Source organism: Gavialis gangeticus, unplaced genomic scaffold (genome assembly GCF_001723915.1).
Source record: "Gavialis gangeticus isolate Ggan-Ray unplaced genomic scaffold, GavGan_comp1, whole genome shotgun sequence".
Classification (NCBI taxonomy): Eukaryota; Metazoa; Chordata; order Crocodylia; family Gavialidae; genus Gavialis; species Gavialis gangeticus.
The window spans coordinates 146,954,603-146,960,882 of NW_017729032.1; the positions used below are offsets into that span (position 1 = coordinate 146,954,603).

The 6,280-nt window shown below is 45.6% G+C and overlaps 1 protein-coding gene across 3 annotated transcripts in view; it reads right to left on the bottom strand.

The window, feature by feature from the left end:
• GPR45 (G protein-coupled receptor 45) overlaps nucleotides 1-6,280 on the bottom strand; it is a 64,653-nt gene that overhangs the window by 11,955 nt on the left and 46,418 nt on the right. Inside the window, exon 4 of one of the 3 annotated variants that reach the window (XR_002099053.1) lies at nucleotides 2,908-2,993. The exons of the other annotated variants lie outside the window; for them this stretch is intronic. The gene's annotated coding sequence lies outside the window, so the exon portion shown is untranslated. Of the gene's footprint in view, nucleotides 1-2,907; nucleotides 2,994-6,280 lie in introns of those variants that run through there. 3 annotated transcript variants of the gene reach the window in all.

The following is a 6,280-nucleotide window of genomic DNA, read 5'->3' on the forward strand; positions in this document are numbered from 1 at the left end:
CAAGCTGGTCTTGTGCCATACTTGCTAGTCTTCCTGTGCATTGGGATGGTTTGTTCCTGTGTCCTTAGTAAGGTTTCTTTAAAATACAACCAGCTCTCCTGGACTCCTCTCCCACTCAGACTGGCCCCCTAGGGGATCCTGCCCATCAGTTCCCTGATTGAGTCGAAGTCTGCTTTTATGAAGTCCAGGGTCCTTACTCTGCTGATATTCTTCTTTCCTTCCCTCAGGATCCAGAACTCAATCATCTTGTGTTCGCTGCTGCCCAAGTTGCCATCCACTACTACATTCCCCATCAATTCTTCCCTTTTTGTAAGTAGCAGTTCAAGAAGCACACGGACCATAGCTGGCTTAACACTTACAGCAGGAAATTGTCCCCAACACTCTCCAAAAGCTTCCTGGATTGCCTACACACTGCTGTATTGCTCTCACAGCAGGTGTCAAAGTGATTGAAGTCCCCCATGAGAACAGGGCCTGTGATTGGGAAACTTCTGCTAGCTGTCTGAAGAAAGCCTCATCCACTGCATCCTTCTGGTGATAGCAGACCCCCACCATGACATCACCTGTGTTGCTCTTCCCTCCGACCCTAACCCAGAGATTTTTAACAGGACCATCTCCAGTTTCATACTGGAGCTCTGAGCAATCATAGAGCTCATTTACATAAAACACAGCTCCTCCCCCTGTGCTCCCCTGACTTTTCTTCCTGAACAGTTTATACACATCCATGATACTACTTAGGTTATGTGAACTATCCCACTAAGTCTCTGTTACTTCAGTCACATCACTATTTGATATTAAAACTATGGTCATAAGCTAAGTCCTTGATGTGCTCATTTTCCATTACCCAGGTGTAACAGGGAGCCCTAGCCCTGCCACCAGAAAGCAGGTCCGCCCCTTTAAGACCAGAACTTTCTGGGCACAGAGTGCTGGTAAGGAAGGGATTAAATGCTGAGCCTGGCCAGCTAGTCAGCTGGCCGGAAGGGGCAGGACTATAAAAACCCTGGGCAGAGAGGTAGTAAGGGGGGCAGCAGCTGAAGGGGAAGGAGTGCCTCTGCGCGCTCCACAGAGAAGCTGGGTGAGCGGTCCAAAGGCGGGAACTACGGCAGCCGTAGGGAGACGGCAGCCGCACCACAGCAAGGACTGTAGCCGACGGAAGGGAGCTGAGGCACGAGCCCTGCGAATGTAAGCTGACCCGCTGCTTTGCTTGATCATGTTGGTTGGTGACAGTTATTATTCTTTTTTTGTGATTATTGAATAACACCAATGGCTTGGGTGAGGCTATTAGGGGAAGGAGGAGGCCTCATTTTGGGGACCCCGGTGCCAGCGAGGGCACAGCTTTTGGGGGGCACAGACCCTGGCACCTGATCTTAAAAAGGCCAGGGAGGTCTGGCACACCTGAGGTGCAATTTCATTTTGGGTTTTTTTTAGTTTTGACTGAGAGGGTGCAGGTTTGTGGTTGTCCCCCAGTTCTGAACTTAGCCCCCCCTGGCTGTGGGAACAGCACCCGGACCTCTGGGCCAGGGGGGGCTGGGTTCCAGACTAGAGCAGGAAAGGAGGCCATGAGCCTCAAGACACCGGAAAAGGCTACAGCCTCGGAGTCAAACCCTGTTTAGTGGGTTTAGATGGGAAGGCCTAGCTAGAGGAAAACAATGGTCAGGCCCATGTAGGTGAAAGTCTTCTACGTATACAATACAATAGGCAGGCTCCCACTCACAAGAACATCATCATAATAATTTCCATCAAGACATGGCAAGCAAGTACAGGGCGGGACATAAGAACTCCCAAGAAGGCTCCAAGGGTGCCCCACATAAAGCGCAGATTACCAGGAAAGATGGCACTGGGGAAGGCAACCAGTTACACCAGGATAACTTCCCTGTGCACTGAACCTCTTTTAGGATGGCCGGAGTTAACACTGGAAAGCTCAGGCCTGGGAGGCAACTAGGCTTTCTTCTGCTTTTTAAAAGATGAAGTTCCTTCCAGACCACTCATATGCTTGGAATATTTTACCACTATATGAATATGGGCATCCTTTACCAAAAGCAAAGAGCTCTTTGGGGCATACACAGCTAGTCTGGCAAAGCTGTACTTTATATTAAGTTAGGAAAGCCACAGGTCTTCCCTCATCATCCCCCATAAGGAAAAACAATAAAAGCCATTTTGCCAACATAACCACGTCTATGCTAGGGGCTTCTGCTAGCACAGCTAAATCAGTCAAAAGCTACTGCAGAACAATTTTGAAGCATACAGCTTGGAACAATCCTCTACCTATTTAAAGGCCATGACACAACTTGTTAATGTCTTTCATACTTAGTACAGAAATAACTCACTGAAATTTAAGAGGTTTTAAGGACACAATTTCAATAGCCTTTTACTTTAATATTGAGGACAAAAGAAGTAATTTCATGTTCTGTTGCAGAAGATTCTGGGTATGTTCTGCTAAGTGTCTTCCAAACTTTCAGAAAAGAGACACCATAGGATTATTCAAAGATATATTAGTCAAGTTTGTTACTGTTTTGTAGTTAACATGTTCAAGGTCATTAAGAATCAGTAGCCTATCCCTCCGATGGCTACTTTAACAGGTTTTGGGGGGTTTTTTGAGACAAGTACATGGACATATTGGAGGGCTCCTTGTATAAATCTAGCTCCCCAAATGACAAAAATAAGTAAACAAATCTTAGTGAAGATCACTGGAGGGTAGGGACCCAGCGTCCCAGTAATAGGATTACAGCTGCAAGAGCAAACTCTCTATAGGACAATTCAGAGCCCCAGTAGGCATTGAACCAACTCCCTATTTTTCAGAGCTTGTATAGTGTTATAGATCTTGACTAGTTATGGGTGTACACAAAGCACATTGGTTGCAGGGCTAGTCCTCTTCAAACCCTGATGCAAGATAGATTTGTCATGCTTATCTTGTGCTGCTAGTTGCAAAGACTGCTTCTTGCAGGCAGGTAGGATGGTTGTGGCAATAGTGATGTAACAAAACACTTAAGATTATCCTATTTTTTAAATGAGCAAATTTAGAAAGTCACTATGAAGTCAAACAAACCATATACACCTTAGCTGCAGTGTGGAACTGGCCACCTATACTGCTACTAACTTTTGAAAAAATCATCCACATTCAGCTTTAGAATACTTGATGTCTCTAGCCTATTTCTGTAGCACCAGAATTGGAATGATAGTGTGTGTCCTCATTTGCAGCAAGCTTACACTTGCTTTAATGGCAACAGTAAAGATTATTAAATGGTTCCATGAAGATGGAAAAGACTGTCAATCTTATCTTTAATTCATGAACACACTTAATGATTTTGTTAATATTTATTTGCATTCATTCATACCAGTGTTGCTATTTTTATCTCATAAATAGGCATTGCGTTCCTAATAAGCGTGTGCATACCTTCCAAAAAGATGGCTGCACTTCTCATTGGGCATAATTTCAGTAATTTAAAAGTGGGTATTCAAACCTTAACTAGCCTCTGGCAAGAGCACTTGTCTTCCACTCTTTCACTGGTATGTTATGAGAGATCATCTGGGATGCTGGCAGCCAGGCCTGCAATAGGTACCTAGGAGTGACCTGGTGATCAGCAAGACAGGGGCATAGGTTACTGGAGACCAAGAGGAGCGATCCAGGAGATGTAGTCTGGGATATAAACTGAAGTCAAGAGCCAGGAGTTAGAGCCAGTGACAAGTTCCAAGGGAGATCTGAGGTCAGGGTCAAGGAAGCCAAGCCATGTCAGGATGCTGTGAAAACCAAAGAGAAAAGGGCAAGTGCTGAGGTTCAGGGGAGATAAAAGATCACAGTAGGCCAAAGTCAAGTTGAGCCAGCAGAACTAGAGAGCAGTGAACATGAGGCTTGCCAGAACAAACTAAGGCTAAGTGAAGGTGTGCCTGCACAGCAGGAAATTTAGTTGTGGAGTACTTGAGCAGTCATGTATAAGCCAGGGGAAATCTGTGACCACTAAGGTGGTTTTCCTAGTTGCTGGGGATAACTGCTTTTCTGCCATTGTGTAGTACCCACGGAGGTAATGTATAGTTAACCTGTCACTTTTATTTTCAGTGGGAAGATTTTTGGCTTTATGCCCACTTTATGGAAATGGGAGACTCCTACCATGCTCCTGCAGTCATATGGCTGAAGGCAAACAAAACTTGGGGACACTCAAAACCTAAGTCTCTGGACTTGGGCCTGCATGTAGGATGCCTGCCAAATGATTTGGAAGCATTTGAAGCCCCAGGTGGGGGTGGAGGATGTTTGTTAGTGGTAGGGCCACATATGGTTCTTGAATGACCCATGGATCCAGAATTGATTTGGCCTGAAACACAAAAATTTTCCTTAAAAAAAAAAGCCAGGGATCAGGGGCAGGTATGACAATTCAGGTGCTTGGCCCAGCCAGGCATGCCTGATAAGAGGCCCTGACAGGTCTTCCCAATTCATAGTTGGATCATTTCTATTACAACCAATAGATCTGTTAACAGAATTTCAAAGCACATGAAAAGCATGCTGGCAAATTCTGTATGTGTGCATCTGTGTCACAAAAGGAACAGCATAGTTGGGCAGCAGACTCAGGTGGACTAGGCCTACTCTGCTGTCGGCAACCTGGAACATGCTACCACCACAGTAGGAACAAACCTTCATTTCTCCCTACCTAGGCAAGCTACATCTTTTCTAGGCTTAGTACAGAACCTCAACTGAAATTTCAATGAGTAATCTATTTACTTTAATTTTCTATACCACATGAATTATATTTTCAACCATCTTTCGTATACCTGCCCTTTTCTTGCAGCCATAGGGCTATCAAAAACCAAGTCATATGTTTTTGTACTTCCAAGCAGGAAGAATTGGAAGTCCTCGCACAGTCATGGAACTATGACATGATTTGACATGGGACTTGGTAGGAGTTTGCATGACTGGAGCACCATCATGGGTGGGTATAAACTGTTCAGGAAGGACAGGCAGGGGAGAAGAGAAAGAGTTGGGCTTTATGTAAAAGAGCCATATGAATGCTCAGAGCTCTGGTATGAAACTGGAGATGGGCCTATTGAAAGTCTCTGGGCTAAAGCTAGAGGAGAGAGCAACAAGTGTGAAGTTGTAGTGGGGTCTGCTATAGACCATCAGACCAGGAGGAAGTGGTGGATGAGGTGGTCTTCAAACAGCTAGTGGAAGTTTCCCGATCACAGGCGCTGGTTCTTACGGAGGAAATTAAATCACCTTGATGTCTGCTGGGAGGGCTATACAGCAGTGTGCAGGCAATCCAGGAATTTTGGAGAGCGTTGAGGACAACTTCCTGGTGCAAGTGCTGGAACAGGCAATTAGGAGCAGTGTTCTTCTTGACCTGCTGCTCACAAACAGGGATGAATTAGTGGGGAATGTAGTAATGGATGGCAACTTGGGCAGCTGTGACTACGAGATGATTGAGTTAAGGTTCCTGAAGGAAGGAAGGATGGACAGCAACAGAGTAAGGACCCTGGACTTCAGAAAAGCAGACTTCAACTCGCTCAGGGAACTCATGGGCAAGATCCCCATGGAATCCAGTCAGAGGGGGAGAGGAGTCAGGAGAGCTGGCTGTACTTTAAAGAAACCTTGCTGACAGTGCAGGAACAAACCATTCTGATGTGCCAGAAGACAAGCAAGTATGGCAGAAGACCAGCTTGGCTTAACAGGGAACTCTTCAGTGAGCTAAAGCACAAAAAAGAAGCTTATAAGAAGTGGAAACTTGGACAAATATATAGGGAGAAGTATAAGAATTGCTTGGGCAAGCAAGGATGAAGTCTGGAAGGCCAAAGCACAATTGGAGTTGTAGCTAGCAAGGGACGTGAAGGGTAGCAAGGAGGGTTTCTACAAGTATGTCAGCAACAAGAGGAGGATTAGGAAAAGTGTGGGTCCCTTTCTGAATTGGGGAGGCAACCTAGTGACAGAGGATGCAGAAAAGGATGGAGTGCTCAGTGCCTTTTTCACCTCAGTCTTCACAGGCAAGGTCAGCTTCCAGACTAGTGCACAAGGCAGCAGAGTTTGGGGAGAAGGTGAGTAGCCAACAGTGGTAAAAGAACAGGTTGGGGACTATTTAGAAAAGCTGGACATATACAAATCCATAGGGCTGGATGGGATGCACTGGAAGGGTGGAAGGCTGGAAGGGTGCTGAAGGAGTTGGCTGATGTGATTGCAGAGCCACTGTCCATAGTCTTTGAAAACTCATGGTGATCAGCAGAAGTTCCAGATGATTGAAAAATGGCAAACAGTGCTTATATTTAAGAAAGGGAAAAAGTAGGATCCAGGGAACAACAGACCTTT